The 15,888-nt window shown below is 39.7% G+C and overlaps 1 long non-coding RNA gene across 1 annotated transcript in view; it reads left to right on the forward strand.

Annotated features, from left to right (window-relative positions):
- LOC122790290 overlaps positions 1–15,888 on the forward strand; it is a 257,089-nt gene that overhangs the window by 226,288 nt on the left and 14,913 nt on the right. The window contains exon 2 of the long non-coding RNA XR_006362981.1: positions 4,339–4,736. This is a non-coding gene — a long non-coding RNA (uncharacterized LOC122790290). The remainder of the gene's footprint in view (positions 1–4,338; positions 4,737–15,888) is intronic.

The following is a 15,888-nucleotide window of genomic DNA, read 5'->3' on the forward strand; positions in this document are numbered from 1 at the left end:
TGAGTGCTGTCTTAAACTCCCCTAGTGATGTGAACATCCTCCAAGAGGGCCTTGCCCAAACTAATGACTGGTGCCAGATGCTTGGCCTCAAATTGAATGCCAAGAAATGCATCATTATCCCCTTTGGGAAAAATGTCATCCCCACTAATTATCACATTAATAACAATGTACTAAGCATGCAGTCAGTTGTGAGGGACGTGGCACCCAGGTCGATAGCAACCTGACTTTTGACTACCATGCTGTCTCTGTTGTATGGAAGGCTTTCTACATGGCTCACCTCATAAATAAGGGTATTTCATCCAGAAACAAAGTGATAACATCCATGTACTCTTCCCTTATCAGACCCATTATTGAGTGCAGTGCCCCCTTCGGCATGTACCTTGCCAAGCACATGCAGCAGTTGGAGAGACTACAGAGGTTCCTGACCAGGAAAATCCAGAGTCTCAAACACCTATCCTATGCAGATAGGCTAAAAGCCCTGTCCCTCTACTCAGTCTCATACAGACTGCTCAGAAGTGACCTGTATCTGGCATACAAGACATTTCAGACCCAGCCTTGATGGAGCTGCTGCATACCTGTAAGACAAACTCAACTCATGCAACATGCATGCAAGGCCTTAACCTGGTCTGTGACATTAATAGAACTTGTTGGCAGGATAAATTTGTGTCCCAAAGACTCCCGCATCTGTGGAATAGACTCCCTCTCCATGTCAAGCAGAGTACCTCTCTAGCCCTCTTTAAGACAAACCTAGACTTGATGGGAAACCAAAAATATACCCCTGGGATTCCACCTGTGTCCCTGCTGGACAGAGGAAACAGGTTCTGACTTTGAGGGAACATGAGCAGAATTCTTGGCTAGGCTTATAAGGGCCTCCGGGCCAATAGTCTAGCATAATCCTATGAACCTATAAAAGCCTTATCTAAACAGAGACTAATGATAGAAAGTTTTTATATTTTTATTTGGATAGTCTATTAATGTATGTATTCTTATTAGATTATCATGTACTTGTCTATTTAAAATAAACCCAGTTTGTTCATTGTTAATTGGTTTAGACATAAGTAGATTAATTCTGTTAGCTAAAATGGACATGAACATCTGATGGTCCACATTTGAAAGTGAAATGGATCTGTATGATGAGCACTTTGTGGGATCCTTATCTTGTTTAAAAATAGGCTATATAAGGGAACATTTCCATGATGGGGGGAATCAACAGTTGTTTTATTTCTCTATAGACTTTATCTAATATTTTAACTGCATTATCTGGTAGTATTTTATATAGTTCTCATATAAGGCCATCTAAGACTGGCGTCTTATTATTCTCTAACTTTTTTATTTGATCTCTTATTTCTGTTAAAGTGAATGGTCTATCAATTTTTTATTTGATCACTTATTTTGTTTATTTATATTTTCCCTTAGAAAAGTTTCAACTATATTGTCATTATCTAGGTTATTTGTATTATTATTTTAAAGCCCTCAAGAATACCTTTAATATCTGTTTTTCTTTTTTATTATTTGTGTGTTATAATTTCCTTTATATGATTTAGTTTATTCATTTTCATTTATCTAAGACCAAGTTTATGCAAACTTAGTGTTTACTGAATATCCATGAAGTTTAAGTTTTTCCAGGTTTATTGAAACGTTATAGTTTAGAATTTCAAATATTTACATTTTTAAATTCAGACTGATAATGTCATTTGGTTTTAGATTTAACTTGTGTCCACAGCATTCAATAAACTCTGCGGCCATGTACATGGATACACTCTGTGTAGGCTCTACACAAAGTACCATCAGTAGCATGTACTGTATATTCATTATGTGCAGCGCACCAAAATGAGGTTGTGTGGTGCAACCCAGTGACATTGGCAGTGAAACTTTGCAGAACAGCATGGACAATGAATCCATGTACACATCAGCAGTCCACCCACATCACACACCAGAAAAATAGTATGCAGTCCATCCATACAGCCCGAATGACTATCTGAAGTCCACAAATCTTCTCCCATCATTTTTCCTGTTATTTCTTTTTTTTTTTTAGTCTCTCTGCATGTTTGCACAGCATGATGCAGTGCTTGCAGACGCTTATCAGGTTTGTGCAACAGGACCACCCATGCATCAGACATGACCTAGACATATAAAAATAGAAACAGGACCCTTTCAATAAATATACATGTACAATGCTATGCAACTTGCAAACCTGTTAAGCAGAGCTGCACTACACTCATACATTGGAAGGCATAACAACTAGTAAAACAACATTGAAGATGTCACTCCCCTCATGGCAACATGGGTTAAGTGTTGGACTACAGTGCAGATGGTCCTGGATTCTAATCCAGGGAATGCATATTTTTAAACGATAGTTTGACATTGCAGCGTATCCAAATAAATTGGTAATGTAAGGAAATAACTGTGGAATTGCCTTGGTGATGAATTTTGACAATATTTAAGAAAAAGGTGGTTGCCACTTAGCATCATGCAACTATCAATTGTTTTATACATATATTTGTACACCATAGGGTTTATGGAATAGTAGTTTTTAGAATTTTTGTTATATTTTTCTTATTGTAAAATCCTTGATTTTGTTTCATGTTTTATTTAATTTTGGTTCTTGTTTTTTCATTATGTTATTACTACTGCACAGCAGGGTAGGCCTGTTCCTGGTGATCTGCCTATGCTCGCTCCACCAGCTGCAACAACAAAGCCCAGCACTTCTGGTCTACCCTAAAAGCCAGGCATGTGTTCCCCCTAGGAGAAGAGGTGGGGAGGATGCCTATATCACCTGTGTTAATTTGCCAGATGTGGTGCATAGGACTGTGCACCAGACTAAGGGTACATGCTTTTACCAGATGGAGAATATGCTGCCCATCCTTTTATGGCAGATAGGCCATAGGCCAAGACATCAGCAACTGCAGCCACTGGTACAGTGATGGAACAGACAGTGCTAACAGTTCAGTGGGTGAGGACTTGAGTCACACTGTTAGTGTTGATGTCCATGGGACCTAGATTCACCCAACCCACCACAACCAAGGTGTTCACCCCCTTCTTGTATCCTTCACTGACCCTTTCCTTGTCTTTTATATCTTGTCTGTCTACAAATGCTTCCTCACCTTCTCGATTGCCTGCCCCAGACTTGCCTACAGTATGTTCCTCCCCAACGTTCCACTCTTTCCTGTAAAGAAAAAATAAAAAGGCACCTGTCCCTCCAAAAACTATCGTCCCATACATAGCTCTCCATTTCACAGATGTGTCTATTTGACAAACCTAACGTAGTCCCGTTGGCTTCACAATGCAATTATGTTGTCACCCCCTCTCTCTCTGGAGGTGACAGTCCAAATTTAGATTAAAATGTGTACATGTGCCCAGTTGTTACTGCTGAAGAAATGGATAGCTATGGTTCCTTCCTACTGCACATTCTTACCTTCCTGTCACTTTGTTTTCTACCTTGCTTGCTCTCCATTTCATCACTGTCCTAGCATCCCCTTTTCTTTAAAGAATTATAGAGTATGATATGCTTTATATAATAATGCTATATTAATGCTTTTATATCTTGTGGACTAACTCTGCAGGATTGGTTGATTAGCATGCAGTTCAGCTCTGTATGCTGTAATTAGCATCTCTGAAGCACAGAGTAGGACACATGGAATCAAATACTGATGTACTCCATTATAAAAAGGCAAATTAGTAGTTTGGTAAACTGATGTGGGTGATAGTACATGATTGTAACTGAGATACATATTTTTTCACATTTACTATATTTCAACAGAGGAGTATTGCACTCCATCAGGTATGTATTAATCTTGTAACCTAAATATTGCCTATGCTGGAATATAGATAACAGTTACAGCAAAGTTACTCTGTATGCATTTGCTAGACGTATACTCATTATATGGCCTTCTTTAGTAGTAATGTGAGAGATACAGAGGCTGTAGGATAGGCAAAAAGTATAATGCTGTGTGCTAACTATGTACACATGCTCCATGGAAAGATCCTTTGATTGTACTTTTAACATTTCCCTATTGTTTGCTTAACATTGTTCCTGACCCTGTTATCTGTCATGTGATGGTTTTTTGGGGAAAGATGAAGTCCTGCTACGAAATAAACTAGAGTGGAATGTTATGTTGCATGGGAGACATAGTTCGATATTGGTTAGGGCACAGTAATAATATTCTGCACTTGTTACTATCTCTGTTTTGTAACCACCCTTGCTATTTACTACACAGTGTTGAATCTGTACAGTTCAATCTACTTTTGAATATTGGGAGCCTTACTTTACTGCATAATCTGTATAACAACTTGTTCTTATGTGATCCTTATATGTGTTATCATTATTTTGTTTTTCAGTAAATGATATGCCCCAAGACTGAGACCCCCATTCTCTGAGGCCAAAAATGAACACTCGGACAACACCATGAGGTCCTGCTGTCAAGATGGAGGCAAGAATGGATGAGCATGCAGAACTCTGGGATGACCTTGTATGAAATATTAACAGGGTGGGAAGATAGTTGCATGTATGAGAAAGTGCATCATAGAGCTACTGACAGGATCCATGCAGAGGAGATGTGCAGCTGAAGTGGCACATGATCGTGAGGTCACTAGTGGTGGGCCTACAGCAGAAGAACCTCTTAGCACCATTGAAGAATTCTTGGTAAATATTGCCACTCAGGAAAGCTCCGAGCAGTCCAACACCCAATATCTCCTTGACGTGGTTGCCACTCCTACTACTCAAGATAAGTGTCCAGGTAGGTTGTGTTAGATCATCAGAAGAATACATTTGTAGTCAGTCTGTAATACTATAAATGGTTTTAATGTGTAGCAGGTTGCTTTATTGGTGGGATGTAAGTGATATAGCTGCAGTGTTCAAGTTCTTTAACTACCACAGAATGATTCCCTGCACACATCTCCACACAGGACAAGTGCCAGTCATCCTCATGCCAGTATGTTATGGATGCCTTGCTACACCATCATTAAAATGTTTTCATTCTGTCATAACTGTATAGTGTTGTGTGAAGATGTATGTGTGTTGCTTTGGGGTATTTCAGAAAGCTGCATATTTATGCTCATGTAAAGGATATTAGCCACATTATCAATAACATTTATTTGAGTGTACATATAGAGTAGTAAAATATTAAGCCCTGTTCTACAGTTAAATGTGTAGTGCTGTTGCCATTATGTCTCCCTTTAGTTTTCCTAGGACACTCAGGGATTCAATGTGCAAGGGCTACAGCAGTAGGTAAATGGACTACATTTTTTTTGTACTATGTGTGTGTGTGCGCATGTGGATGTATGTGTATGTATATATATATATATATATATATATATATATATATATATAGTAAACTCTCAGAGTTAACCAGAACGAAACAACTGGCACTCTCAAGTAACCGGCAAAAAGTGTCAAAGAATTACAGTACAATTTTCGTGCATTGCACTTTGTTGCCCCCTCCCCCTGCAGAAACATATATTATAGAGTTTTAAAAAGGAAGATAGGAATAAATTCCTTCTCTCCTCAACCTGAGAACAAGTCAAACTAAGTAGTACAGGGTATAGTATTGGTCAGGCCTTTTTTAATAGTAACTCTCAAGCAACCAGAAACTACAGTTATCCAACATCTACCATATATATATATATATATATATATATATATATATATATATATATATAGGTTCATAGGTTGGTACTAGGCTATCAGCCCTAGGGGCCTATACAAGCCTGACGATAACAATTCCCTGGATATTTCTTCCCACAATATTTACTTCCCTGGACCCCTACCTAGCAGGGCGACTGACTTGATCCCAGGGGTGAATTTCCTATCTCCCGATCAATCATCAAGGTTCCTTTTGAAGAGGGCCAAGGAGGCACTCTGCTTGACATGTATGGGCAGTCTTCCAGAGTATGGGGACTCTCTGGGTCAGGAACCTGTCCCTTCTATATTCATATATATATATATATATATATATATATATATATATATATATATGTGTGTGTGTGTGTAGTTTGGTTTACTATCAAAATGTTGAAGCTGACTCAGTCGACTGATGGTATCATCGACCCACATCCGCGAAAATCACAATGCCAAATTCCGACATTGTTGAAATTCATCCTGAATTTGACCTCAGAACAAGACTTCATCAGTGTGGATTCGACCAAATCAACTTCAGCATTTTGATAGTAAACCTATAGTTTACCTTGAAAATCTTGAAAGGCAGTTATGCGAAATTTGGATGATGGAATGTACATGTCCAGGCTTCTATAACACCAAATGAAGCACTGGTCAAATCCACTGTAGCAAAAGCCAGTGTGCATTCACATTTCTGAGGTCAGTGTTTTGACTGGAGATCGCACTACAGTGGGGATCAGGAAATATACCCTTTTCCTTACCATAGTGCAATCTTGGAGTTTGTATATATAATATGGAGGGGGGTATGGGGATGCAGAGGGGCTTGCTGCCCTGCAAAACATTAGTTGAATGTCACTAGATGTTCATGTCACTGTGGAAATGTCGATAATGACAAAGTGTAATGTATTGACATTGCAAGGGTTGACATTTGGAGTACAAAAAATTTAAAATTTCGGCATGTACGTTCGATTTTGTGAGCAGCCAAACAGATGCCTTTCAAGATTTTCAAGGTAAACCATATATATATATATATATATATATATATATATATATATATATATATATATATATATATATATATATATATATATATATATATATATATATATGTGTGTGTATTTAAGTACTGTTTGTATACCTGTCCAGTGCACAGGTTTTTCAGAATGTCAGGGTTTGGTAATAATCTTGCAGGCCTGTATTTAAGGTAATAGTAATTGTATGTCAGATTGCTGTGAAGTGTGTTATACCACCAAACATTAAATTATATGACATACATATCGCATTCAAACTGCATACCCTTCAGATATGTCATGGTGAAGCAAAACCAGTTATTTCTTCAGTTGTACATGTTTTTAGGAACATTTTAAGTAACATTTGCCCATATTCTTTAGCCTTTGTACAACAACTATTTAAGTTTTTGTCCACATTTCTTACTGTAAGTGGTTGTCGGGTTTAATTGTCTGTAGTAGTGACAGCAGTGTAAATTGCAGCTTAGTAGTAGTGCAGGTATTAATGCCGTGCTGTTTTTTTTTTTTCTCGCATGTGAACATGGTAGTAGTTCTGTGTCCCCTATGCCACCTGATGTCAGTGCCTCATCAGTCTGATGATGATGGTGGCCAAAGTGAGGCGCACAGTCTTTGGTTGCAGAGGCTGAATCTGACACAGAAATTGACTTCCAGCACCCACACTCAGGATCTCCAAATACAGCCAGTATCCCTACACATACCCAGTCCATACATTTTCCCTGTTGGCTGCTGCCCTTACTGACTTACGCACACTCTCACTAACCTTGTATGTCAGCCAAGGCCACCTGCACCCCCACAAATCACCATGTGCAAATGATGACTGTACATAATCCCTGTTGTCTATCTTTTGGCTTCAGGGAAACTAAAGATATGTGTCTGATGCACATGGTGACTACCTACATTTCATAAGTATTTCATATGTCTATTTGTGCTAAATTCATGATAATTGTAACTGTCCATTATATTGTAGTTAGTCCACAAACACAAAAAAACAGCCGCAGCTGACAATGGTAGCCACAAAACAAACAAATAAACCACCAATACAGCACTAGAATGGAGAATGAAAACCTCTGCCAAAAAGTGCTTTGGTGTAAAAAAAATTTTATTTCCACTTTTATCCAAACAAGGACTTCATCAGAATAATTCAACTCCAAAAATCCAGTACTGTAACCCACCCAATAGTAACAAGCAATCAATTAAGAACATATTTAATCAATTCCAAAGTTTAAAAACACATGCAAAAATGAACAATGAGGAGTAATAAATATAAAAATCTAATAATAAATCAATTCAAGCCATTTTATTCAGCTTCAGTCTTCTTCCCTTCAAAAAACATTTAATATTAACGTGTTCATTATGGCCAGGTGCTGTATCCATCCCAAGTTTAATTTGCCACAGTGTTTCTTTTTCTTCCACTTTATTCCTGAAGTCACCTCCGCTAAAATCCAGCGGGACTGCCTTAACCACAGTAAAAAGGAACTTCTTAAAACACAAGCTAATGAATGTTTAAACAAAGTATTATTTGTATCCTTAGATGTCATAGCATACAAGTGTTCCAATATTCTCTCTCTCTTGAAAACCCCTTGACGTCATGCCAGTTGTTAGCATAATAATTCCTATGCTTTCTAGTTGATGCTTTTGTAAGGCTTGCAAAGTCAGTCAAGACATGTGTCTCATTAATATATCTAACCTTCTTGTTCAGGATTGTTCAGTGCTAAATTATGTGTGCACATCCAAAGTCAATCCATTGAATTCTGAGCTCTGGATTGTAAGTCAGCACTGCAGACAAAACTCAGATCAGTAATACACTTATAATGTTTTGCTTTTTCATGCACATCACCATAGGTGTGGTGGTTAATAGGCTGTGACAAGGGTATTGTCCTGATGGTGTTTATAACTGTAGCCAATGCATCACAATATGATATGCAATGGCATGTATAATGCATGCCCATGATTCTTACATCCATGTTCGACATAGAATCAGAAGTGATCCATGGCAGATAACATGTTAAAATCAAGTCTGCCAGCCTGTGCTCAAACAGGTTAATGGATGTGCTCTGCTTGACATAAATTGGAATTGTAATGCAGATGAGTGACAACCTTTGAGACATATATGTGTCTACCCAGCATATCCTATGTATGTCATACTGCACATTGAGGTCCCTGGAGCAGGTGTCTGTGGTCCATATGACTTAAGGATGTGCAGCATATTCATCTCACTTGGATCAAAGATGGCCATGTAATGCTTGCATATTCTTGCTCAAAGCTATATATCTGCTACTGCATACACTGACAGCTAACTCATTCTGCCCACAGAAGAGACATGTTGGAGACTCTCCAATATTTTATTACTCAGAGATGTCTGATGTCACAACTTCCTGTAGATGTGTGGGACAATACCTATCAAAGAGAGGAATTTATACATTTAATAGGGCTAATGATGGATGAGTATAGGAGACTGATACATTTTTTGACGATGTAATGCCTGCCTGACTCAGATGTAACATACCGAAAACCTTCCTCCACACAGTGTAACACATTTGGCAATTGACATGTGTACCAAGGTATATTAATGCACAATTGGGAAATACTGTACTTTTGTTTTTTATTTAAATAAACAGGAACATATATCAATACAGGGTATGGCAATGTATGTTTGTGCAGTTGTTATAACACTCATGGCTTTGTCAGCAGTCATTAGTGGCACAAAGATGTTTTGCCACACATCCTCTGCTTTGCATTGAGCCTTATGATATGTATATGGCAAACAAGAGGGGAGACAGCACAGACACATTTGTTACCACACAGGTGATAGGTCAGTTTTTTGAGGTGAGGTCTCCCACTTAGACTGCACATTGTTGGTCTGTGATCCAATTTGCAAACCACCTGTTAACAGAAGGTTTAATATTCCCCTTGGTTAGTTTCTCAATGAGAACTAATGTTGGATCACATTGAAGAGCCTGGCCAATGCAAGATAGGATGAGTGCACAGCCTTGTATATGCCTCTGCTCACAGTTTGGATTTCCTACAATTTTTGCTGGCACAAGCTACCCATGAGAACAGTTAACTGGAACAGATCTACTTTTTGGAATTCACCTATGTCCTTTTTGTGTGACATGCATGCATATTGTTTCCATTGCCTTAAGCGAATGTTGAATGCAGTTATGTGAGTATAATTCCATTTGTATGTTGCCTATCCTACATTGTGTGGGTGGGAAATGGCTGCTGTATTCCATTCATTGTGGACAGCAGCAGTACTCAGACCATGAACAAATATGGTGCCTAGTGCAGTAGCTCACTGTTGCAGCATATGAAGAACACAGTCCAGAATGTCATCTGGTTCCATGGAATCTGTGCTTTACATATTGGAGTGAGCAGTGATAACTCGTTTATGCAGATAACATGGTTTGGTGGTGATGATGCAACAATGTAGTAAGCTTGGTATAGTTAGGGGGGAACTTTACAGCCACTCATGTCTGCTTGCAGTTTTGGAAATTACAGTGGGTTAGTGTGTGCAATACCATCCAGAATTACTTCAATATACAGCTGAGGGATATATTTTATTTTGCAGATGAAAATGACAACAGGCTTGTGGTTATGCCTGGTTAAGTGTCCTATATTATTAGCATAGTTGCTATATGAGGCTCCTATAAGGTGTCTCTTTGTTTAGAGTGCATTGAGGTGAGTGGGCTTCCCGCGACATTTTGTACATGTTGTGTTTGTAAACTGCAGCTTCTGTCACTTATTATAGAATGTAGTAATGATAGACATACTTCAGTGTGGATTTTATTTCCTGTCAGATCGGTCTTTGAGCATATCAGGCACGGCTGTTGGTATACATTTGTGTAGATTTGTAGACAAGGCATCGGGGTGTAACTTACCCCAAATGTCAGTGTCCTTTGTGGAAACCTGAGCATGGACGTCCATCACAAATCACTTCTGATAGCCTTTTACACCCACTCCACCATGCATGCACTGTCTTCCTCACCTCCCTTGCACACTCAGCATTACTGTGAACTTTATCTCCCAAGTATTTAATATCATACACCTTCAACTGTACTTCCTGCAGATTCACCATTCATTGATCCTCCCTCTCATTCACAGACGTATATTCTGTCTTAGTCCTTATACCTTTCAGTATTCACCTCTGTACAGCATAACTCCACCTCTCCAGGGTCTCCTAAGCATGCTCAGAATATCATTCGCAAACATCTTAGTCCATGGGGACCCCTGTGTGAACTCGTGTATCAACCTGTCCATCACCATTGCTAAGAGATGCCATGATGTTTGGCATACCATGAAGGGAGTGTCACTGTCTGTCTTATATTGCATGAGGTGACATATACCTGTTGGGCAGGCCGTTTGCCCATGGCCTATTGTGAGTAATATGCTTCAAGTAATCTAATACAGCTGATGACATCAGCAGTGCCTGTTGAAGACATGAGGACAGTGTACCATAGGCTGCTGTAAAATTATCTATATAACTTCCACCAGCATCTCACACACACACGTATCAACTTGACTACAGTGGGATTAGAATCTCTACCTATCTAGGTTTACAGTCTAGAGAACACAGTACTTAAGGCACATGCCGTGGCACAAGTCTGACTTTAACAGGACTGAAAGTGATCTTATAGTAGATGACATCAGCAGGCACTGTGGGGGACAGGAGGTTGGTGGACTGTTAGACATGGATGATTTTTGCAAGCACAAAATGAAAGCAAACACCATGTCCAATTTCCAAGTCAGTGTTGGACTCATACTCCCACTAATCTTTATGGAGAGACACACACATAGGTTCATAGGTTGGTACTAGACTATCAGCCCTAGGGCCTATACAAGCCTAGCCATAACAATTCCCTGGCTATTTCTTCCCACACTATTTACTTCCCTGGACCCCTGTCTAGCAGGGCAACTGACGTGATCCCTGGGGTGAATTTCCTTTCACAGATACATACACACACACACACACACACACACACACACACACACACACATGCACTACTACAGTGAGAAGCGAACCCCTACCTAAGTGCACAGAATAATAAACACAGTTGTTAATGCAAGCGCCACTACACAAGTTTGATTTTAACATGACAATGTGAAGTTATTTTAGATGTAGAGAACACTAGCTTGGGAGGCCTGTATAGGCACATCAGTCAGTGTCATCTGAGGCTAGTACACTAACACTAGTATACTGTTTACAACATGAGTCCCTTATTGAGCATATTTGTATATTCACCTTTGGCAGTGCAAGCCTGTGAGCAAAACGTTATTGCCATGTCCATGAGGGAGCATGCAACATTATTACACCTTTTCTGTTATATGTATGTGTTGTAGAATGTCCCATGCTTGTACTGATTGTTGTTGAGGTTGATTGTGAGGAAAGGCATATGGATGTTTATTAACTGTTATGGATGTTTATTAACTGTTTCTACAGATAGTTACTCTGTGCCCTCAGTTTGCAATGTTTCTACATTTTGGAAATATAGAATCATAAGAACACAGGGTTTCACTTCATAATCTCGAATGACTGAAATCCTGAATTTCAGTAACCCGAGACTGTAAAGTCGAACCATTCAAAATACCGAAACCCACAATCACGAACATACATACATCATACACCACATAACACACACACACCATTCCACCCACAGTACACAAACCACACATCCCTACACTTACATATAAGCAGGGGGGCAATTCCCCCTTAACCCTCCATGTGGAGGGCTGAGCCCCACAAACCCCCCTACTTATATATACACATATCTGTATATATATCTATGTATATTTATATATATATATATATATATATATATATATATATATATATATGGGTCACCTTTAAAATCTCAATCGCTTTGCAAACGGAATCCGGGACGAGAATACAAACGCAGATGACCAAAGGACGGACTCGGTAAGTGTGCGACGAGTGAGGGATTTAGTGTTAGGCGGACAGGTAAGTGTGCGATAGTGAGGGACTGTGGGTTAGGGGTGGGTTAAGTGAGTTAGGGTTAGGTGCAGGTAGGGTGTGTGCGATGGTGAGGGACTGTGGGTTAGGGGTGGGTTAAGTGAGTTAGGTTAGGGTGCAGGTAGGGTGTGTGTGCGATGGTGAGGGACTGTGGGTTAGGGACTCGGTAAGTGTGCGATCGAGTGAGGATTTAGTGTTAGGGAGCGGACAGGTAAGTGTGCGATAGTGAGGACTGTGGGTTAGGTGGGTTAAGTGAGTTAGGGTTAGGGTGTAGGTAGGGTGTGTGCGATGGTGAGGGACTGTGGGTTAGGGGTGGGTTAAGTGAGTTAGGGTTAGGGTGCAGGTAGGGTGTGTGCGATGGTGAGGGACTGTGGGTTAGGGACTCGGTAAGTGCGATCGAGTGAGGGATTTAGTGTTAGGAGCGGACAGGTAAGTGTGCGATAGTGAGGGACTGTGGGTTAGGGGTGGGTTAAGTGAGTTAGGTTAGGGTGCTGGTAGGGTGTGTGCGATGGTGAGGGACTGTGGGTTAGGGGTGGGTTAAGTGAGTTAGGTTAGGGTGCAGGTAGGGTAAGTGCGGTAGTGTCGGACCTTAGGGTTAGGGTTTGGGTTAGGATAGTGCATATGTTATGTAGTGTACTGTGTTGTTTACGTGTAGTGTGTTGGTGTAATGGTTTTCGGTGTTTTGCGTTGTCGGCGTTTTATGTTTTCGGTCTTTTCGTTTCGGTCATTAGTGTTTCGGGCAAACGCGGTTTTGAGGTTTTAAAGATGATCCATATATATATATATATATATATATATATATATATATATATATATATATATATAGCTACTCCGAGATTGCACATAACATAAAAAAAAAAAACACCATGACATCCTCCACTCGCTGACTCACAAATACCCATCACACATACACAAACATCAACAAATCCAACACTCACACTTACACCTCCCTACCCTTACCTACACATACAATTTATAAAACCACACACAAACACTCACTCACCTGCAGTTTCAGGCACCATAACACTACACGCAATGTACCGGAAATGAATAAGCGCAGATTCGAGATATTCAAATTCGCTCTTATGCACTTTCAGCATTCTGGTTTTCGGCTTCATGGTCTCGGATTACTGAAATTCGGGATTTCAGTAATTCAAGACTATGAAGTGTAACCGAATACAGATATATGCATTGATGTAATAGCATACCTGTAAATCTCATAGAGCACAAAATCTGCACAAAGCCATAATTATTATGGAGAATGTTGAAACTTTACCCTTACAAATCTAAAATGTTGATGGAATAACAGGTTTTGCATTAGTGTGCATTATCTGAAGTGTATGATGTCCATAAATGAAATGTGTGTCAGTATTTTCTGACTTAATTCTCAATGATAGGTAACAGAGTAGAAATATTATGTTAAAATATGGACATTCCTCATTAATCTGGACAGTTTATAGCAATGATAGATAGGCATAGCAAAAATGCAATGAGTATTGCACTAAGTGTACATGCATACACTTTTCACTCTTGTACCTGTTTGCATGATGTTAAGCAGTGCACAGACGAGAGGTGTATTGCCAACATCCACTCTTCCTATTATGTAATGTATACATCTTACTGCAGCCCACTCCTCTTAGTACTACAGGCTGTGATTTCACAATTGCTTAGGGTAATCTATAGCTATTGTCTACATAATTCCTTTTTCTGCAGTTTTGTGCGTCATGCAATATATTTAAGCATTATTAAAATTGTTTTCAACATGAGATGCATCACGCAGATGTGTACGACAAATATAAAGATGAAAACATTATGGGACACTCGTGACTTACATCAGGATTAGAACTCAAAACACCATCAAAGCTTCATCAAGTAGGATGGCTGCCTTAGTCCGTTTGGCAACAGAAGCTGCTTTATAAACAGGGGTTGTTCCTCACACAACCTTCATAACAACTGTGCACTGCTATCAAACCATGCACAGCATATTGTATAAGTACTTCTATGACTTACATTTGGACACAGACCAGTTAGTATGTACAACTCCTGTCAAACATATTATGCATATACATCTCTCTGTCTTATGATTCTGTGTTTATGTTTGGGGGAAGAACACATTTACTGTTACGATGCTAAGTAGACTGAAGTCAGAAACTGCAATGGAGTGGAATCAATTCATAACTTCTCTCTTGCAGAATGTAACAGTATTCAGATGTGGTTGGATTCTGTGAGTGTTTCATGCTTGATGCATAACAATAACATATGGTGACATTGTAGTAATATGTGTGTGTACTCGCATGTTAACTTATCTACAAAAGCACCACTATATACTTGCATACTGTAACAAGGTAAGACATATACAAGGATATGTCATAAGTGTTCAACACTACAGTCTAGGTTCAGGCCTTACCCTACATATGCGTCGGCTGACACAGCATTAGTTCAGGGAGGAATCTGTCTGATGCAAGCAATACACTGCCAATTCATGTATACATAAAGGTTGTGTGAGTTGCCTAACATCAATTTTAATATATGTATGTGTATATATATATATATATATATATATCAGTAGGAGAAAGGTGTTAGACCCTAGGTGGTCAGTGAATGTGCTATGTGTTGTCTCTTAGCCAAAGCAAGGGTATACTGTGCATGCCTATGTCTGCCTATAGGGACAGCAGCTGGGGGTTCCTCCTCCAGGTCATCCTGTGACTGTGTCTGTGGTGACCTAGGCATTGGTGAGGGGGATGTGTTCCAGTTCTTTTGCTTGATCCTGCTGCAGCTGTTTCCACAGGATCAGATTGTGCAGCATAGCACAGATTGTGAAAATTTGTGTACATATGCTTGGAGTATACTGCAAGGCTCCACCAGATATATCTAGGCACCAGAACCATGACTTCAGAAGCCCAGGCACATGCTCTTTGATGTTCCTAGTTTGTGCATGTGCCTCATTATGGCATTCCTCTGTGGGTGTATGAACATTTCTGATGGGTGTCATCATCCATGGTTCCAGTATGTAGCTAGCATCCCCCAGTAAATGGCCCTTTGGGATGTCTTCCCAGCAAACATCTGGTACAGCTGTGATTTGTGCCAGATATGGGAGTCATGATAACTGCCAGGGTTGCCACCTCATACATTCAAGATAGTCCCCTGGGCATTGCACATTACGTGGCAGTTGAGTGAGTGGTATCCTTTGCGATTAATGCAGATTCTACCCTGCTCACCAGGTGGTGCCGTGGTGTATACATGAATGCAATCTATGGCACCCAGTGCTTCAGGGTAGT

The sequence above is a fragment of the Protopterus annectens genome, chromosome 16.part0 (genome assembly GCF_019279795.1).
Source record: "Protopterus annectens isolate FY-2018-M chromosome 16.part0, PAN1.0, whole genome shotgun sequence".
In the NCBI taxonomy this organism is placed as follows: Eukaryota; Metazoa; Chordata; order Ceratodontiformes; family Protopteridae; genus Protopterus; species Protopterus annectens.